A 16,712-nucleotide genomic window follows, 5' to 3' on the forward strand; every position below is an offset into this window, starting at 1 on the left:
AAATCTAAAAGACAGAGAAAACCAGCAGGATTGTGTGTTTTCTAAAACAAACCGTTTACCCAGGTTTGTGTGCAGTGCATATAATGTGGTCAGGCTTTTGTTGTATGAATCCATGATGTTGCACCCAGCTTTATTCACACAGCTAGGGGTTCATGAATAATTGCTTGTAGGCTTCCCAAGGTTCAAAATGCCAACAGGAGACAGATGATATGCAACAGCACATTATTGCAATTGAGAATGTGTTGCCTTTTCATCTCAGGTTGCTACCTCCAGAGTATACAGAGGCTATCAGTTGTCTTTCTCGTCTAGTGTTAATCCCTAGCAACAGGGAGATGACATCGCCAAGCCTTTGCCTGTTTTAGGGGGGCAACAGAGCTCCTAGTGCTGGAATCAGTGAGTCAGGGGGGCATCAGGGGAATGAGAAGCTCAGAGGAAGTAGCAGCCCTCAGGAGCAAAAAATAAAAGGGGGATATTGTTTTAAGGAAGGCTTGTTTCATCCACAAACCAAAAAGCATCTGAAGGCAGATTTGGGGAGACAGACACGCAGAAGCCACTCCACGTGTAAGTAATGGTGCATGATTTTTAAATGCTCAGTTCTCTTTTTTGGTTCCTTAACATGACCTCCTCAAAGTTTACATGTTACCCATAGGTAGCTACCCCCAAACCTGAAATGCTGAATAGATATCTCTAAAGAAGTACAGCAGGGGGCATTTTTTTTTAATAAGTCTGTTTCGAAAGAATTCGATTTTTGCATTTTTTGCCTCGGCAAGCTTCCTGCTCTTCCAACAAACGTCTTGCTCCGAAACCGAGAAATATTGGCAAAGAGTGTTGTGCTTTAATAAGATGTTCCCGACTAGAAAGCAAATAAGTACAGCCTTCCAAGAGAAGCTGTTTGATTTCTTCTGGCTGTAGGATTCATTGCATCTCACTTGTTCTTACAATTTTGTTGTTGTTTAGTCGTTTAGTTGTGTCCGACTCTTCGTGACCCCATGGACCAGAGCTTGCCAGGCACTCCTGTCTTCCACTGTCTCCCGCAGTTTGGTCAAACTCATGTTCGTAGCTTCAAGAACACTGTCCAACCATCTCGTCCTCTGTCGTTCCCGTCTTCTTGTGCCCTCAATCTTTCCCAACATCAGGGTCTTTTCCAGGGAGTCTTCTCTTCTCATGAGGTGGCCAAAGTATTGGAGTCTCAGCTTCAGTATCTGTCCTTCCAGTGAGCACTCAGGGCTGAATTCCTTCAGAATGGATAGGTTTGATCTTCTTGCAGTCCATGGGACTCTCAAGAGTCTCCCCCAGCACCATAATTCAAAAGCATCAATTCTTCGGTGATCAGCCTTCTTTATGGTCCAGCTCTCACTTCCATACATCACTACTGGGAATATCATAGCTTTAACTATACGGACCTTTGTCAGCAAGGTGATGTCTCTGCTTTTTAAGATGCTGTCTAGGTTTGTCATTGCTTTTCTCCCAAGAAGCAGGCGTGACTGCTGTCACCATCTGCAGTGATCATGGAGCCCAAAAAAGTAAAATTGTTCTTACAATTCGCTGGGGCCAAACATGGCTTGTGGTATCCATGCTTTCATCACCGGAATTTCTTTGTTTCCTTAAAAATAGCTGGTGTGGGGCAGTTTAGACCAGGACCATAGCGCAATAGGAACGGGTTAACCCTCCCTTGCCACCCACCCCAATTTAAATAAGCCTTTACCATGAAAGTGTGGGGTTTTTTTCGGGGGGGGGGATGCATGTCCTTGTATTGCACTGTGTTGCTTTGCCCCCATGGCTAACACGAGTTTTAGAGGGCAACTTAAACAGAACTTGGAAACTAAATGTTTAGAACTCCAAATCAGCTCCCCTACACAGACATACTTGCTGTTTCTGAGCACAATTCGAAGTGTTGGTGCTGACCTTTAAAGCCCTAAATGGCCTCGCTCCAGTATATCTGAAGGAGCGTCTCCACCCCCATCGTTCTACCCGGACACTGGGGTCCAGCTCCAAGGGCCTTATGGTGGTTCCCTCACTGCGAGAAGCCAAGTTACAGGGAACTAGGCAGAGGGCCTTCTCGGTAGTGGCACCTGCCCTGTGGAATGCCCTCCCACCAGATGTCAAAGAGAACAACTACTACCAGACTTTTAGAAGACATCTGAAGGCAGCACTGTTTAGGGAAGCTTTTAATGTTTGATGCATTACTGTATTTTAATATTTTGTTGGGTGCCGCCCAGAGTGGCTGGGGAGGCCTAGCCAGATGGGCGGACCAGCGTGGGATCTACAAGTGTTGAAACAAACAAGCATTAGTACTAAACTCAGCATTTGTTTCGCACATAACCTGTGAAAGCATCCAATATCCATTTCCCCAAATCCTTGATCCTGGCGGCTGAGAAGCCCCAATGGGCCACCATAGTCGCTGCACCTATGCGAAAGGAATGAGGGGGCAAAACCAGAGGCCGAGATCCCACAAGCAGAGATGGCCTTACACATGACTTTTGTGAACTGGTGTCGCGCCAAAGGGTGACCATTTACATGCTTGAGTAGGGGGCTGACCCCAGGAGGTCTCAAGGCCAAGTACTTCCTTACATCCTTGACCGGGCACGGGCCCACCTCCCCAGTCGCTGGGAGGCGGACAACCTCCCCCCGACCCAGCTGGTCAGTTTAGGAGTTGCGCACTACAAGTCTCATAATGCCAGGCAACAACTCTTAACCTGCCTGGCAACAAGAGGCCTGGCCCGGCGGCCCACACCACAACACGTGCTCTCATGCATTGGAGAACACGCTTTCTCAGGCAGCTAGTCCTAGTCTTTATAACCCTGTACCTTCTTCCAGAAGGCAGAAGCTGAAAGAGATCATTTCCAGGGTGCACACTATCCTGCGCTATCTCTGCAGCTTTCTTATGGCACCTGGCAGCATAGATTTGATCCAAGGTAGGAAGAGTGCACCCAATTCTTCTCTCTGCAGTCTTTACAACCCTGGACAGCATTGTTTTTTCCCTGGCCGTGCAGCTCCCAAACCACACACACCTCTAGAACCTCTTTGCAGATGTGATTTCGCTTGTTAGTGAATAACAGAATCAGCAAAATGAGGAGCAGACAGGTTCTGCACAGTGCAGTTCTCATATTCATTGCTTGGCATAGTGAAGCTGGCCACCATGTGACTTCTAGGCATTGTATTTTCACTGTGATGAACTTTCCCATGACACCCACCCTGTCGTGATGACGTCCATGGCTCATATAGTTGCAAGTGTTTTAACAGCTGCGATTTTCAGACTACAGCTCTCATCAGCCCCAAGTAGCATGGCCAATGGTCAGGGCACCACATTGGCCATGCTTGCTATGCAAGATTGAGGAGTGCTTAGTGTTTAGGCACTTTCAGCAAACAATTGTGTTTTCAGCTTTCAGAGTTGCGTTGGTAGCAAGAACAATGACAATCCCCCATTACCAAGATCAAGGCTGCTGCAAAAAACGAAGGCAAAATTATATATTGCAGGCGCCTGTAACTCCTGCACTTTTGAGGTGTTATGGCAGCTCTGTGTCTCTCTTGATGGCAGAGAAAAAACTAAATTCCTTGAATGTGTTATGATTCAGACTACCGGAATTTGCTCCCTTTGGGGGGAAATTCAGCTCCATGGTGCAAAATAAAAGCTACGCATTTAGCAACAACACTCATTATATCCCAATATTAATTAACCTCCTAGTTAGGTGGGGGGGGGATGAATAATTGCACTGGATAATTGAAAACGGAGCGCACTTCAAGTCGTTGTGCTACATTTTGTGTTTATCAAAAAGGAACACATTGGCAATTAAAAATTGGCAAAAAACAATTCTTTTAGTCAGGTCCATTCACAAAACAAATTTGCTCCCATAACAATATATAATTCTACATTGCAAATTTTGATGTCTTAAATCAGACCCTCCAAGTGTCCCTATTTTCCAGGGACATCCTGGATTTACAGAAGCTGTCCCGGTTTCTGATTTGATCCCAGAATGACCCACCTTTCCCTAGGATGCCCCTATTTTCATCAGAGAAATGATGGACGATATGGAGATAAGTAACAACCTTTAGAAGACATATGAAGGCAGCCATGTGTAGGGAAGTTTTTAATGTTTAGTGTTTTATTATTTTTTAATATATGTTGAAAGCCACCCAGAGTGGCTGATGCAACTCAGTCAGATGGGTGAGTAATAATAATATTAATAACAACAACTACTACTACTACTATTACTACTACGGAATAGGACACCCCTATCGGAGAAATGTTGGAGGGTATGTTATACCTTCCATTTATTTAGTACTTGCGCATTTTTCATATAATCTTCACCCAGTTATTGAGACCCAATGTTAGTTGATTCCAGTATTTGTTATTTGACAGCATGTGATAATTGATTTGAACTGGCATTTAGTGGTTGGTGGTCTTGAAAGCTGATACATATTTATATATTGCAATGCTTCTCAATCTTTATATTTTAGGGAATATTTTCTGCATCAACTTTTTTGCCGGGTAACCAGTGCTCACAGACAGTTCATATATCTTCACTTGTATTACAGGGGATTTACCTTATTTGCTTTTTTTGTTTTTCAAGTTTTTGCAACCTCTTTTGGCCAAATGCCTGCCAAAGTAACTGGCAAGTGTGTGATGAATCTTTGCAGGTGATTTTGCTGTCTAGAATCATGGATTGAGTCCTGTCTCGGGGGGAAAGTGGAGTGTAAATAAATATATAATACTATTAATCTGGTGATGTGTTTCTTTAACATTGGTCAGTTATTGATAAGAGAGCACGCTCTCTCTCTCTCTCTCTCTCTCTCTCTCTCTCTCTCTCTCACACACACACACACACACACACACACAGGGACGCAGGTGGCACTGTGGTCTAAACCACTGAGCCTCTTGGGCTTGCTGATTGGAAGGTCAGCGGTTCGAATCCCCGCGACGGAGTGAGCTCCCGTTGCTCTGTCCCAGCTCCTGCCAACCTAGCAGTTTGAAAGCACGCCAGTGCAAGTAGATAAATAGGTACTGCTGTGGTGGGGAGGTCAATGGTGTTTCCGTGCATTATGGCATTCCTCACGGTCCTCCATGCGCCAGTAGCGGTTTAGTCCTGCTGGCCACATGACCCGGAAAGCTGTCTGTGGACAAACACCATCTTCCTGGGCCTGAAAATGAGATGAGCGCCGCAACCCCATAGTCTCCTTTGACTGGACTTATCCATCCAGGGGTCCTTTACACACACACACACACACACACACACGTTGGATAAGTTGGGTTTGAAAATAAGACACTGTTGACTATAGCCTCCTAAGGAGACTGGGCTGAAATTTAACCTGGAAATTTGGGAACACCCTGGCCTTGACCTTTGGGCAGACTGGGGATAGATGGGTAAGAAGGTGAAAATATTCCTATGGAGGATATTGTTAGAATAGAAAGCTATGGAGAATATTGTTAGTCTTAGAAAGCTGGTGCCTGCTTTTCATTTCAGTTGCAGGCTAGGCATTTTATTTTTTTAAGTTTTAAGCTTTCCTGTTAAAATCTTCAGTTCATAGTTATACTCTTGAGTCTTGAGCATCTGAAGAAGTAGACAACAACCTAAGATTAAGCTTATGACTAACATTTATGAATGTTTTTATTGATCACTTTTGAGTTTTACATGGTTTACTCTGACTTTGAGCAACCTCGAGGAGTCCTGTTAAAGGCTTAATGGTGTGTATAAATTAAATCACTTTCAAGATACTGCAGCGCTTTTGTTTCTCTCAGGAATTCTGGTGAAATCTCCTTCTGGCAGATTATGGTTTGTAACTTTTCCCTCTGCAGCTTCAGCCAACTAGAAGTGTATTTTTTTTATTCCCTGTAGTGGTGGTCCGTGGACTCCAGGAGGTCTGCATAACCCACTCAGGGGGACTTCAGCACCATTCAAATAACAAAAACTACCCGTCGGGTTGCCATATGTCCTCTTCTTCCAGGACACATCCTCTTTTTCATGGGTATGTAAAATGAGAGTCATCATAGCAAGCCATAGTTAAAAGAAGAAGTTGGTAAAGGTGTCCTCTTTTTTGCTCATATGGCAACCCTATAAGAAATCAAAAATTTAAAAAGTAGGGAATCCATGGCTTGGCTTTAGAAAAACAGGGGGTCTACAGTACTTAGCTAATTGGGAACCACTGCCTGCCATTTCTGTGGAGTTTAAGCCAGAGTATGAACCTAGCTGGACCCTGAGATCATCCTCTAAGGTCCTTCTTCATGTGCCTCCTCCACGAGAGGTCTGGAGGTTGGTCACATGAGAACAGTCCTTTTCTCCAGTGGCTCTCCATTTGTGGAATCCTCTCTCCAGGGAGGTTCAGCTGGTGCCTTCATTATACACCTTTGGGCACCAGGAGAAAACATTCCTCTTCAATCAGGCCTTTGGCTGCTTGACATCCGATGCCCTTTTAAATGTGTTGTGGAAGGGATGGATTATTGGTTTGTTTGTTTTTGTCCTTCAGTATGTATTTTGTGTTTTTCGTATTGTAATTGTATGCTGTGAACTGCCCTGAGATCTGTGGGTATAGGGTGGTATACTGATTAATTAAATAAATAAACTTAAATAATAAATAATAATCTTTCCCATTGTGGAGTAATTAAATATTTAAAGTATAGTAATGACTTCTAAATGTGCACCTACAGACATAAATCAGCACATGCAAATTTTGTGCAAATCTCTGGTCCACTCTCTTTGGTGATGCTCATTCTTATTGTGAAAAATGCCAAAGGTGTGTGTGAATCGGACCTTTGCTTTCAAGCATTATGGAACAGATCAGGCATAGGCAAACTTGGCCCTCCAGATGTGTTGGGACTACAACTCCCATGACCCCTAATTAACAGGACCAGTGGTCAGCAGTGGCGTAGTGTGGGTTGTCAGCACCCGGGGCAAGGCAAGTAATTTGACCCCCTAACCCGTGGATTTGCGCCTCCTAACCCTAACCCCCAGATGTTGCGCCCAGTGCAGCTGGCCCCCCTGCACCCCACACACTACGCCAGTGGTGGTCAGGGATGATGGGAATTGTAGTCTCAAAACATCTGGAGGCATATCTTATCTACATAGATAAGATAAGATTAGATTAGGTATAGGATGAGTGGTTTGGTTCTTCGGTGATTGTCTTAGATATTCCATATGCTTTTAAGACCAAAAAAAAAAAAAAAAAAATAGTATAAAACTTCTACCCTTCAAGAGATCCCAGTGAGCAACTACTAACACAGCACAATTCCTCCTCTTCTGAAAATGTTCACATTCTGACTTCCTGTTTTCTCATACATACAAAAGATGTATAGTCAAGGTAACCTTCGGGTTACTGGCTTGCTGTTTCACAGATTGTAATGGAACTTTTGTGATAAAGTCATTGCATTCCCTCTGTGCAATATATAATCAAATCAACTTGCAGCTACGGGATGCATTCTGTAGCTAGTCTTGCTTATTAGCTTGCACTTTAGATAAAGCACAATGGAAATTCCCTGGTGCTTTAACTGACAAAGACCCTCCGGTCCACAGCCTTACTAGTTGTAATTGCATGTAATGGAGGAAAGAGCTAACTTTTTAAAAAGCAGGTAGGTTGGTAGGAAATATGCTTGGCAGGATTTAATTGCACAGCTCCTCTTGAATAGCAACGGGATCCAGAGTTGAATGCAGTTCAACAGCTATTTTATGTGACAGCCTTTTTAACAAATAAGTTTGATGTGCATCTTGGTTCTGGGATTAAATCTTGCCCTTTCAGAAATGTGTGTGTGAAATCTCTCTCTCTCTCTCTCTCTCTCTCTCTCTCTCTCTCTCTCTCTCTCTCTCTCTCCCTCTCTCCCCCTCCCTCCCTCCCTCCCTCCCTCCCTCCCTCTCTCTCTCTCTCTCTCTCTCTCTCTCCAGTGGCATAGCGTGGGTTGTCATCACCCGGGGCAAGGCAAGTAATTTGTGCCCCCTAACCCTGAGTGAGCCAGGTAGGGGCAGAGAGCTGCGAGTGCGAGTGCCCCCCCAAATGTTGCACCCGGTGTGGCCGCTCCCCCTGCACCCCACGCTACGCCACTGTCTCTCTCTCTCTCTGTGTGTACACACTTTGTGTCCCTGGTGATGTCATTAAGCATGGCACACTAAACATTAACTACAGTTGCTGAGAGCAGATAACTCAAATAAAAAGCACCAGGTCGAACAAATGAGCCAACATGTCACTGGTTGGAAAGTAAGATAGAAACCTTAGAAGCCCAGGTCCAGATTAAGTGACTGGGTTGCCCCAGCCACTCTGGGCGACATATCAAAAAGTAATAAAACATTAAACATTAAGAAACTTCCCCATACAGGGCTGCCTTCAGATGTCTTCTGAATTTGTATGGTTCTGAAGTTGTATGGTTACCGATCTCCTTGGCTTGAGGGTTGCATAACTCCATACCCTCTCCAACATTTCTCTGATGAAAATTGGGACGTCCTAAGGAAAAGCGGGAGATTCCAGGATTAAATCAGAAACTGGGAAGGCTTCTGTAAATCCAGGACTGTCCCTGGAAAAAGCATACTTGGAGGTCTGAGTTGTTCAGAGTGGGTAACAGTATTCAAACAGGTATAATTCAATGTATATGCCTCAGGTACAAATCTGATACATCATTAGCACCTGCCAGCGGGAAAGTTGGTTGCTTTAAGGGCTACGGAATCAATCTGGTTTATTTAAACCCAAACAAAGTTGTGGCCAAAGAAAGCCACAGCCTGTTTTCTTTGGTTCTACTTATTTTTTCCCTTTTTCCATTTTGACTAAAGCATTAATAACCCTTAACATATACAGTGGCTAACCACAGTCGTCACCCTGTGACCTACTCTGGCAACGCAAGAGCCAAAATTTAGCAGGGCTTGGGCCTACATTCCCCATTGTGGCAGCTGGAAAGACACTTGAATCAACAGGCTCAGCCTTTATAGTGCCTGCTGTCTCGAGACTAGCTTTATTGTGTGTTTGCAAAATGAAACTACTGTATCTTATTATCGGGTCGGAGGAAGGATAAGATACTTCTTATCCAAGTTACAGACCTTTCATTTGTGTCAAGAGTTCTTAACAAAACTCCGGATCAAAGTCTTGCTGGGCATGGCCTTCTATCTTTGAGAAGAGCCTTTCAATTTCAAAATGCATTTATCATGAAGGGAAAAGCCACAGAGGGAACATCTTTCTTTAATGCAAGATACATTTATGATAGTTTATCACCTAGCAGTGAAGCTAATCGGGTTGCAATAAAGGACACATCAGGGCTTCTTTCAAGCTCCCTGTATTTAAAATTAAAAGTAAATAAATGTCAGTACATCTGGGGTTAGCAGGTCTCCCACAGTGCCTAGTAGATTGGAAATGGAGGCCTGAACAAAATGTAGCAAAACATATTTATTTATTTTTTAAAAAAATAAATAAATAGGGATGTCCTCCCATAACCTCCAAAATTTCTCCAATGAAAACAGGGATGTCCTAAGGAAAAGAGGGACATTCCGGGATCATATCAGAAACTGGGATGCTTTCTGTAAATCTGGGACTGTCCCTGGAAAATATGGACACTTGCAAAGTCTGGGGTGGGGGAGGTAGGTCTCACTATGAAGGAGGCATTAATCCTTGTAGCCATAAGCCTTGCCTCTTGTGGTTAGCCAGTATTTATGGGTTTTTTCTGGGGGGGCAGCAGAACCGAGCTATCTGTGTTGTGATTTGATTGGTCAGCTAAGTATTTTTATTTATTTACTTGATTTAGGGGGGCAGCTGCCCCCTGGCTATGCCCATGCCTCAAGGCTCTGAAAGCATTTCCCCCCAAGTTCTTGAAAGAATGAAGAACCACGGTTTCAGATTTTTATCATAAGACTAATGTTATGAGATACGAAGGAAATTGGCTTTACTTTTAAGGGATGCAATATGCAGTACCTGGTAGAGGGGGGAAGGGGACCAGCCTTTTTCTGATTTAAAATTAATTGAAAAACTTGTATGTCTAGTGGAATTGTGCCTAAAAGTCTAAGAGAATTGCATTTAAGAAAAAGCATGCTCTGATGATTTGACATCAAAGTGTATGTGCTCATAGAAATTCTCCTTTTTGCCAGTGATCTTCACTAAAGTAGACATTGCGCAGCATTTAGGGAAATGAGTCAGGCTTCATGCAGACTTTATAGGGCAGCTTTTTCCAAAGTGAAAATTGGCCAGTGTCTTAGATTAGGAATTTTTGAACTTCTAGTCATGGTGAAGTCTCTTTGAGGCAAGAAAAACAATGGCTAGAACATTCCCCATAATATGTTCTGAGCGCTCTCTCTCTCTCTCTCTCTCCTTTGTACTCATTTTAACTTTGGTTTCATATTGCTGTCCTTAATATTTTGTTGTATGCCACTCTGATACTTTTACTGAAGGGTTGCCCTTTTTAAGAAAGAAAGAAAAAGAAAGGGAAGGAAGGAAAGGAAGGAAGGAAGGAAGGAAGGAAGGAAGGAAGGAAGGAAAAATTTGAAAATAATTACATGTGGCATGTTTATATTAAACCTTGCAATAGCTGACACTCCTATAAAAAAGACAAGCATTCATTGATCTGATAAAAATAGGTGTTGTCGGTCTCTGGGCCTGAAGCCTGATACCGGAGACTACATTTAATAGAAGCAAAAGAGCTTGAAAGTGAAAAACAACAACAAATACTACAAAGAATGAGAATAAAAATAGGTGTTGTGAGTTTGGGGTAACCAAAAGCAAATTGGGAACCTGGCTTCTTTTTGCTTTGTGGGAAATGAAGGAAAGGGAGTCATTGTAACAAAAGTGAGAGAAGTATGAATAGGAGCCACCAACATTGCCTGTCTCTCCATCTGCCACAGTTGCTGAACGTCCCAATGCTTTGGAGAATGCTCTGGGATATAAGCAGAGTGGCAACAGATCTTGGATGGGAGCAATTATGCATGGCAGCTGATTCCACCTTCCTGTCCCTCCTTTTCCTGCTTTCGTTCCTTTTCTGCCTGGAGAACTGATGTCCCAGGGAATTGCCAGAAATGCATGTCCCCATTCAATCAATATAAAATCCATGGGGCCATTCACAAAGTACCTTGTACATGAAAAGGAATAAGGGGTGGTTTGAAAACAAGGAGTTTAGAAGCAGTTTTTCCCATATACGGCATGGCAATGAACTCACTTGTTTAAAAAGTGGGGAGCAAAAGTCCTACTGGGCTAGATCAAGCCTTCATATGAGCCGAAGCAGCTATTTCAGTCCCAGCCAGTCCTTTGAGGTAGTTTCAGATTACCGCATGTTGTGGAATGCCAGATTTATATACATTTACTGCATGGTGGAATATAGCACATGGAAAGCCTGTTGCCTCTAGTGAAAGTTGAAGTAATTGAGTAATTGTAAGAAGCTGTTCCTGGGTACTTCATATAGTAGCTCAGCAAGTAATATCCTTTATTCTAGGTCCGTATTGTTCCCATATTAGGGCCTGGTTCATGCCCTGGGTTAGTGAGTCCATGGAAATGTGCTTACTGTCTCTGCTCCTCCCTGGGTTCTTTTGCTAACCCAAGTCAATATTTGCCTCAGAAAGTTTTCCAAACCGGGGTTCATAAGGCTCTTTGTTCGCAAATCACAAGCTGCAGCCAACGCTTGTTCTTGGTTAGCTCTGTAACACCTCTCAGGTGGGCGCCATTGCCATTATAAGAGAACAAGGGAGGCATTTATGGTGAGTTCCGGCACCTCTTTTTCTAGAAAAATAGTACTGGTTATAGCTCATGGTTTGTGAGGAGAGTGCTTAACCACAAGCCCTGGTTTGGCTAAACCTTATCTTTGCTCAACGTGGTGCTGTCAGACCCTCCAAATGTCCCTATTTTCCAGGGACATTCCCGGATTTACAGAAGCCGTCCTGGTTTCTGATTTGATCCCAGAATGTCCCAAATAGGACATCTCTATTTTCATCAGAGAAATGTTGGAGGGTATGGAGTTATGTGACTCTTGAGCCAAGGAGATAAGTAACTAAACAACTTTATATCTGAAGGCAGCCCTGTATGGAAAGGTTGGTTTTTTAATGTTTAATGTATTATTATGTTTTTATATATGTTGGAAGCTGCCCAGAGGGGCTGGCGGAACCCAGTCAAATGGGTGGGGTATAAATAATAAAATTGAATAGGATGTCCCTATTTTCATCAGAGGAATGTTGGAGGGTATGACTGCAGCAGCAAAAAGGACCGAAGAGGAGTAAAATGGTTGTGAGCTCTTTCCTGGGAGCCTATACATGCTCATTGTCTTACTAAGCCAACACTTGGCTTAGCACAGGCATCCCCAAATCTGGCCCTCCAGCTGCTTTGGGACTACAGTTCCCATCATCCCTGACCACTGGTCCTGATAGGTAGGGCTGATGGGAGTTGTAGTCCCAAAACAGCTGGAGGGCCGAGTTTGGGGGTGCCTGGCTTAGCATGTCATGAGAGCCAGACCTATACATGTAGAAAAAATGGCTTACCTAGTCCATCAAGTGGATTTGTGGCTGAGTCTTAAATGAGAGGCTTACTCAGTTTGTGTTTGCAATTGCCATGCGATAACAGCTTTGCGGTTTTTAAATATTCAGGCAAAAAGAAAAGAAAAGGCAGGCTTACTGTTACCTGTGCATGTGCAGAAGCAGAGATTATGGTTTCTGCCTTGTACAAGTCTAGACTGTTTGTCCCTCAAGTCATATTCAGACTAGGAGCAGCCCCCCTGGGACACAGAAGCCATTCCGTTTATTTGTTTCTTAATTTCTTTTTTCTTTTTAACTGGAAGTGTCGGGATTGAACCTGAAACCTTTTGCATGCAAAAGGTGTGCTCTCCCTCCAAGCTACAGCTCATATCTGGAAATTTCTCTCCGGCTGCGAGGAAAATGGCAAGAGTCATGGACAACACCTTCAGAACTGTCACACTGCAAAAGATTGCTTGAAAAACACTTGGTAGCCCATAATAACCTCTCCTGGTTATTGCACATGTCTGTAATCATAACATGGCTTAAGAAATAAGTGGCTAAATAATTTTTCCTGATTCTTCCCACTGTAAATCACCAGGAGATTGTGGCATGATTAAATACCAAGGACTGAATAGTTTTGAGGATGCAATTAAATGCTTTGACGATAGCAAAATGTTAAGTGTTTTCTCGATGGTACCCATAATTTCAGTGGCCACCTCCACAGAATGTAATGACAGGGTCTTTGGCAGTGATTGTTCCTTTATCGCTATTAGGAAACCTTTGTATTTCCGTCCTCAATGGTATCTTCAAGCTATTTATGAAAATCTGCTGTTGTGTTCTCACAAAATTGCAAATAACAGGGATTATGAGTGGAAAAGTCTGCTTGCTAAGTCCCAGTTAGAGCATGTCAAAACACTAGAGCTGCCTCTGAGAAATTTGTAGAAGTGACGGTGTGGTTCTGATGATGTGTATAGAATTTACCATCAGATGTAGCAAAAATCTTGCACCTCCAGCTTTGGGTATCATGGGAAAGGATACAGAGACCAACTTGCACAGAACAATGTCAGGCTTGTACACATGTGTTTCATTTTGGCAGAGGGAGAGAATTATGAGGGTGGCGCTGTGGTCTAAACCACGGAGCCTCTTGGGCTTGCCGATCAGAAGGTTGGCGGTTCGAATCCCTGTGATGGAGTGAGCTCCCCTTGCTCTGTCCCAGCTCCTGCCAACCTAGCAGTTCGAAAACCTGCCAGTGCAAGTAGATAAATAGGTACTGCTGCGGTGGGAAGGTAAATGGCGTTTCCATGCGCTCTGGTTTCCATTATGGTGTCCCGTTGCGCCAGAAGCGTTTTAGTCCTGCTGGCCACATGACCCGGAAAGTTGTCTGTGGACAAACGCCAGCTTCCTCGGCCTGAAAGTGAGATGAGTGCCGCAACCCCAGAGTTGCCTTTGACTGGACTTAACGGTCCAGGGATCCTTTACCTTTTACCTCCATGTGCATTGTGGATACAGATTTGCATGAATTTTGCAGGTGCTAATAAAAACGTATCAGTGCAGATTTTAAATTTCTATAGGTTAAATAGAAATACAATCCATCTCACAATAGCAGGAAAGACTGATTGTGCCTTCTCAGTTTCCTGTCTAGGTGCCAACAGTAGCATTCTCCTTTATTAGGTACTTCTTCAATTTGGTTATTAAAATATACTTGGTAGCTCACCAGTGAGAGAGGTAAATCCTTAAATACACACACATGCACCTCATGTGCAGAACATCTTGCAAACACGAGTATCGCTTGATTTGCTCATATGACTCAAGAAATGGGAGAGAAATGTAAAGAAAACATTTTACTCCCTATCTGTGTTTTTAAGTTGGGTAACATCTTAGCTTTGAAGTAGCCTCTTTTCTGTGGGAGACTACGCACAAGCCACAATTAACTGGATAGTCTTCCAAAGGCTACAGTGCTCTCTGCTGATTGGGAGAGAAGGAGGAGGGAAATTTTTTGTGTATTCAAAGAGATAACAGTAGGAGATAGTGTAAAGCTATTGAGAATCACTGCTATCAAGAACTGGCTACGAAAGACTTCAGTTTGGTTTTGAGCGGTATAAATCAGCAATGATCAGGATGAGGCCTACTGCCTGTGGCTTTGAGCATTAGGTTTTTGTTAGTAGTGACCTTCTTCCTTTTCTGCATCTCCCCCCCCCCACTTTCAAAGCAAAGTTCTACCTCTCATGTTGGAAAAGATGGACACAGCTCCCATCTCAAATTCAGGCTCTTTGCCCAGGTTCAAAGGCCTTTCATTCCTGGACAAAGGCACCCTCTTCTCACCTGAATCACCATGGATTCACAGAAAAACACCACTTTGCTCCAGATATATATATGAGCAAACTGTGATAAAAAGACTTCGGATGTTTTGAGAGGGCGCCCAGCACAGCCCCCCCCCCGACATTATTAGTAAATGAGATTCATAAAGGGAGAAATCAATATTCCTTTTTTTAAAAAATGCAGTGCAAAGACTTGACACATAAAAGCTAAAAAGCAGTGTATAGTATCTCCTTTTGAAATCAATGGCTCAGGGTTTGCCTCAAGGTCATGAAATCCACGCAGCCAAGCTTTGTATCCTTCGCCGAATGAAAACTCCCCCCTGGGAGAAATCTATGGAAAGTGTTATTTTCTTAGAAGGCTGCTTTCCCCTCGCTCATCTGCCTCTTTCTATGTGCTGTGCAGCTTTTCCATAAAATACTAGCCTTTCATTTCATTTCATTTTTGTTTGGTTTTATTTTAATGGGGTGTCGTTCCTAATTTTATTTTATTTTTCTAGACTTTGTGTGAAGCTTTGGTCCTCTGCCAGTTTTGACAGAAATGCTGCGGACAACCGTTTTGCATTTATGGAAAACATCTGGGGTTAATTGCTGATCATAGCACCATTATACTACATTAGAAAAATGGAAGATGCAGGAAGCAAGGTTGGGTCCAGGGCAACTCGCTGCAGCACCAATTTGCTCTTGGGGGAGCGGTGGGCTGGACTGCGCATGGTTGGTGGTACAGATACTGTTATGAAAAATTACCAAAGGGGGTATTTTGCCTTCAACTCTTCATTATTTGCCAAACTAGAGTTTGTTTGTTTTTAATCTGGACCATCAAGAAGGCTGATCGCCGAAGAATTGATGCTTTTGAATTGACAAACCTAGACAGCATCTCAAAAAGTAGAGACATTACCTACTCTACATAACTATAAGATCCGTATAGTTAAAGCTATGGTTTTCCCATAGTGATGTATGGAAGTGAAAGCTAGACCATAAAGAAGGCTGATCGCCGAAGAATTGATGCTTTTGAATTGTGGTGCTGGAGGAGACTCTTGAGAGTCCCATGGACTGCAAGAAGATCAAACTTATCCATTCTTAAGGAAATCAGCCCTGAGTGCTCCCTGGAAGGACAGATTGTGAAGCTGAGATTCCAATACTTTGGCCACCTCATGAGAAGAGAAGACTCCCTGGAAAAGACCCTGATTTGGGGAAAGATGGAGGGCACAAGGAGAAGGGGACAGAGGACGAGATGGTTGGACAGTGTTCTCGAAGCTACAAACATGAGTCTGACCAAACTGCGGGAGGCAGTGGAAGACAGGAGTGCCTGGCGTGCTCTGGTCCATGGGGTCACGAAGAGTCAGACACGACTAAACGACTAAACAACAACAACAATATGGCATGTGGATTGATTTGCTGTCCAGAGAAAAGCTCTCTTTGTGTGTGTCCTTAGTCCTTCCTCCCTTACTGGCTAACAGGACCGGCTCTACTATTAGGCAGCATGAGGCAAATACCTCCAACAACAGGTTCTAAGGTCAGCAGAGGCAGCTCCCACAGCCAATCCTCCCAACTTTACAATGGCCATTCCCTCCTGCTGGAGATTAGAGGTGTGTGTGTGCCTCACAGGTGGGATGCAGCTGTCGCTATGGCCTAAACCACTGAGCGTCTTGGGCTTGCCGATCAGAAGGTTGGTGGTTTGAATCCGCGCGACGGAGCTCCCATTGTTCTGTCCCAGCTCCTGCCAACCTAGCAGTTCAAAAGCACACCAGTGCAAGTAGATAAATAGGTCCCGCTGCGGCGGGAAGGTAAACAGCATTTCCATGCACTCTGGTTTCCATCATGGTGTCCCATTGCACCAGAAGCGGTTTAGTCATGCTGGCCACATGACCTGGAAAGCTGTCTGTGGACAAACGCCGGCTCCCTCAGTCTGAAAGCGAGATGAGCACCACACCCCATAGTTGAATTTGACTGCACTTAACCGTCCAGGGGTTCTTTGCCTTTACCTTTTTTTAACATGCATCCC

At 43.8% G+C, this 16,712-nt stretch overlaps 1 protein-coding gene across 1 annotated transcript in view; it reads left to right on the forward strand.

The window, feature by feature from the left end:
- The first annotated feature begins 331 nt into the window (after positions 1-331).
- The window catches only part of ANKFN1 (ankyrin repeat and fibronectin type III domain containing 1), a 281,459-nt gene continuing 265,078 nt past the window's right edge, over positions 332-16,712 (forward strand). Inside the window, exon 1 of the mRNA XM_081849564.1 lies at positions 332-561. The gene's annotated coding sequence lies outside the window, so the exon portion shown is untranslated. The remainder of the gene's footprint in view (positions 562-16,712) is intronic.

This window comes from Podarcis erhardii (assembly GCF_964252035.2).
Source record: "Podarcis erhardii genome assembly, chromosome: 2".
Classification (NCBI taxonomy): domain Eukaryota; kingdom Metazoa; phylum Chordata; class Lepidosauria; order Squamata; family Lacertidae; genus Podarcis; species Podarcis erhardii.